This window comes from Austrofundulus limnaeus, unplaced genomic scaffold (assembly GCF_001266775.1).
Source record: "Austrofundulus limnaeus strain Quisiro unplaced genomic scaffold, Austrofundulus_limnaeus-1.0 Scaffold511, whole genome shotgun sequence".
Taxonomy (NCBI): Eukaryota; Metazoa; Chordata; class Actinopteri; order Cyprinodontiformes; family Rivulidae; genus Austrofundulus; species Austrofundulus limnaeus.
Genome location: NW_013952913.1, coordinates 247,141 through 251,790, shown reverse-complemented (window position 1 = coordinate 251,790; position 4,650 = coordinate 247,141). Strand labels below are relative to the sequence as shown.

The window sequence follows — 4,650 nt, the reverse complement described above, 5'->3', positions numbered from 1 at the left end:
CTTTAACCCTTCTCAGTTTAATTTAAGTGTTACCAGTCTGTCTCTAAACAGTCTCAGTTTAGTTTAGGTGTCTCCAGTCTGTCTCTAAATAGTCTCAGTTTTATTTAGGTGTCTCCAATCTGTCTCTAAACAGTCTCAGTTTAGTTTAGGTGTCTCCAGTCTGTCTCTAAATAGTCTCAGTTTTGTTTAGGTGTCTCCAATCTGTCTCTAAACAGTCTCAGTTTAGTTTAGGTGTCTCCAGTCTGTCTCTAAACAGTCTCAGTTTAATTTGGGTGTCTCCAATTTGTCTCTAAATAGTCTAAGTTTAGTTTAGATCTCTCCAATCTGTCTCTAAACAGTCTCAGTTTAATTTGGGTGTCTCCAATCTGTCTCTAAATAGTCTCAGTTTAGTTTAGGTGTCTCCATTCTGTCTCCAAACAGTCTCATTTTAGTTTAGGTGTCTCCAGTCTGTCTCTAAACAGTCTCAGTTTAGTTTAGGTGTCTCCAATCTGTCTCTAAACAGTCTCATTTTAATTTGGGTGTCTCCAATCTGTCTCTAAACAGTCTCAATTTAGTTTAGGTGTATCCAATCTGTCTCTAAACAGTCTCAGTTTAGGTGTCTCCAATCTGTCTCTAAACAGTCTGTTTAATTTAGGTGTCTCCAATCTGTCTCTAAACAGTCTCAGTTTAGTTTAAGTGTCTCCAATCTGTCTCTAAACAGTCTCAGTTTAATTTGGGCATCTCCAATATGTCTCTAAACAGCCTCAGTTTAGTTTAGGTGTCTCCAATCTGTCTCTTAACAGTCTCAGTTTAGTTTAGGTGTCTCCAGTCTGTCTCTACACAGTCTCAGTTTAGTTTAGGTGTCTCCAGTCTGTCTCTAAACAGTCTCAGTTTAATTTCAGTATGTCCAATATGTCTCTAAACAGTCTCAGTTTAGTTTAGGTGTCTCAGATCMGTCTCTAAACAGTCTCAGTTTAATTTGGGTGTCTCCAATATGTCTCTAAACAGTCTCAGTTTAGTTTAGGTGTCTCCAATTTGTCTCTAAACAGTCTCAGTTTAATTTAGGTGTCTCCAATCTGTCTCTAAACAGTCTCGGTTTAATTAAGTTGCCTCCAATATGTCTGTAAACAGTCTCAGTTTAATTTGGGTGTCTCCAATCTGTCTCTAAACAGTCTCAGTTTATTTTGGGGGTCTCCAATCTGTCTCTAAACAGTTTCAGTTATTTTGGTGGTCTACAACAGCCTCATTTAGTTTAGGGGTCTCCAACTTGTCTCCGTTTCATTGCAGGGGTCTTTAACATGTCTCACTTTAGTTGTGGGATCTCAAAGCTTTAGATCAGCTTTTTGACTTGTTTGCTCTCCTCTGGCAGAAAATCTCCAGGTCTAAAAACCAAACCAACATTAATAATAGTTACAAAAAGAAAAAAAAACTGGTTCAAAATCTCATTTTAAAATCGAATTACTGTAGATTAAATGATAAATGTTAGGGATGGCTGCCGAGGCGGGAACAATGTGAGAGGTAACTTAATGTGCACAGCCTTCCATATGGGTTTGCAAGCCGTGCACACAGAAACAGGCCTGTTGGTCACAAAGACTTAAATTTATAACAAGATTTTAGTCTCTGATTCTATTTTTTGCAAACAACCAGCATATTGTTTGTGCTCCTTTCATTCTGCTCTTTTACCTCCAGCCACCGGAGGGCGCTGTCACGGCAAAATCCTCCTGAAGTTTTTCTTGTTTAGATGGCTTTGAGTTTAGATTTTCTGGGTGGATGTTTCTGATCAGTGTTGTTTTGCCATAAAACAGAAATTCTTACAAACACTTCATTGCCTCACATCGAGTTTATGTTTAATTATTAAAAATCTTCTTGTACTTGTTTAACACGTAAATATTATCGGAAACTTCTACCTGGATTTAAAATGCATGTCTTAACTCCACCCCCAACCTGCACTGCTATCTATTTCCTCTTAAATTAAGTCGAAAACCTTTTCTGTGAATTTGCAACTGGAAAGCTGACTGCACCACTGACTGGTCAGTGTTGGTATTGCACCATGATGTTAGCATTGCTCAGTTTAAGATCACCTGGACTCCCAGGTGTGACCGTACCTCTGCGTGTTGATGTTCAGTCACTCTCTTGGCATTCACCGCGTGCCTTAATTGTATGGACATTTAAATCAAGGTCCGCTGTGAACACGAAGAGAGAAAACCCAAATCCTCCGGCATTTTGTCGACCTCTCTGACTTTTTCCATTTACATCGCTTGCTGCTTCACACATTATTGTCCAAAATAGTAAATTATTTTTTACTTTGATTCATTTTGACCAACAACCCTGTTAGGAACTGTCCTCTATGGACAGCCGTTTATTCAAAATACAATAAATAAATAAATATTATAAAGACATGCTAAAAACACGTAGTAAAATATATTAATTTTGTTTTATTTCATGGGGACATTTAGGTATTTGATGGAATATGTATTAATACTTTATTAATTAATTTATTTATTTATTTATTTATTTATTTATTTATTTATTTATTTATTTATTTATTTATTTATTTATTTATTTATTTATTTATTTTGAATAAAGTGGCTCTCCATAGTTCTCATCTTAGAAGCTGCAAATAATTTTATTAATATTTAAACGCATTTAAACATCTGCTACCATTTTATAAAAATGCATTAAATCTGGATGGGTTAAAAATAGGGTCTATATACATATAAACATTATTTCATTCATATGAGACCACATTGTGGCAACATGCTGCTTATTTTGCATTCATTCAGACAGTTTTTACTTTTTGCACCTAATGATCTGTGGAACAAACACTTCTTACGACCAGACATTGATGCTCAGCTTTTATTTTTAGATGTTGCTTTTTTTAGATTTTATCTCCTGCTCCTCTGAAGCGCTTTGTCTCCTCCTGCAGTCCACAAACAGATAAGCAGCTCGAAACCACTGTAATGATCCATGTATTGATTTAAACCTGTGTGCGCGCGCGTGCGTGCGTGCGCGTATGTGTGTGTGAGAGACAACTATGATAAACTGTTTGGGGGCTCGTCCGGGATGTGCTGACCTCCAAACAGTCTGTCACTGCTGCAGGTAATCTACTGGATGTGAACTCCTTTAAACCTTTTATTCCCCAGTGTATTAAAGAAGAAAACCTGCAGATATCTTTGTTTTGCCGCAAATTTACAATTAAAACAAACAGCTAGAGATTCCTAAATGACCAAACTTTAAATAAAAAAAGGTCAAATCTTTTATTTGATGTTTGTTTGAAGGAGAGATTTGGCTCCTTTGTGCACAGATATGACGCTCACTGGGATTGATTTCTTGTCTGCAGCAGGTGTAAAAAAAAATCACTGCAAATTGATTTTAATACCTCAGAGGAGTAGAAACCAATAACGGCTTACTGGCAGAGCGGGGAAAAAAATGTGTTTAATGTGGATTAAAAGTCACCAGTGAGGTCCTTTGAGCAGCACTGCAGCAGCAGAGCTCCATCCTCCATTAATCCTGCAGTTTGGCTCTTATATACAGTGAGTGCTGCATCACAGCTGCAGGGGAGGAAGCTGCAGCTGCAACACTGTACCCCTCAGGAGGAGATCCTAACAGGAAATAAAGGAAGAAAGGGAGGAAAAAAATCCTGCAGAAAACTGCTGCATCCAACCGCAGCCTCATTAAAAGCAGAAATGCTAATGACCCAGATAGCTCATAGCTAAAAATGTAAAGGAGGGGGAGGGGGGTGGTCTCCTTTGTGGGGGTCGGGCGTGAAGGTTGGATCAGATATTCAACATTTTCTTTGCAAATACTCGAGCAGAAACGAAATAATCTAAATTAACACCAAGCAGTTATTAAAATAACCCATCTAATTACATTTTAACTCATTCTTATTGAAGCTTTACGTCACATGAAGGCAAATATTACAGTTTTAAAAAGATCTGAGCAGATCAGGGCTGAGAGAAGGACAGGATGAGGAGTTGCGCAGAGGCACACTGCGGATCCTGGCGGAGCGTTTGCGCACAACAAAAAAATTTAAGAGAAAATGTTTTATATATTTTAAATGAGCACAAATGAGATTAAAAGAACAATACCTTCCGGCTGCAGGCAGGAGGAATAAAAAGGTGCGGATTTGTTTTGGTTTCTGTTCAGAATCGGAGGTTTTGACGCGCGGKAAAACGAGCCCCGCGGACCCGCAGATGGCACCGCCGCGAGAGGCTCGGTGCGGCCGGAGATGAGAGGCTCTGAGCCGGCTTGGTGTGTGTCCTTTCCCCCCGCAGGGATGCTGAGGATGCGGAGGGATGATGCAGGGAGGAGGAGGAGGAGGAAGATGAAGAGGAGGGGAGGAAGGAGGATGCTGAGGTCGGACCGTCCCTTCTTCTTCTGCAGATGATCTGGATCAAGTGTTCCACATCCGGAGGATCTCATTAGTCCGAGACAAAAAAAATAAAAATATAAAAAGCCATAAAAAGAATCAGAACCGGACATGATGTGGAGCCTGGACGGATCAGGTTCTGGGTGCTCTGGGTGCAGAGCGCGGAGCTGAGCGGATGGAGGGAAGAGGAGTCGGGCGCAGTCAGATGGAGAGAAGAGGGGAGGGGAGGGGTGGTCCTCTGACAGAGAGGGGAGGGGGGCATCACATCCTTACCCCTCCTTTCTGTGTGTGTGTGTGTGTGT

General features: G+C 40.0%; 1 long non-coding RNA gene across 1 annotated transcript; it reads left to right on the top strand.

Moving 5' to 3' along the window:
• Positions 1–6: 6 nt before the first annotated feature.
• LOC106530343 (uncharacterized) lies at positions 7–1,379 on the top strand. The gene is made up of 2 exons (XR_001311777.1): positions 7–395; positions 635–1,379. It is a non-coding gene; the product is annotated as an uncharacterized LOC106530343 (long non-coding RNA).
• Positions 1,380–4,650: the final 3,271 nt, after the last annotated feature.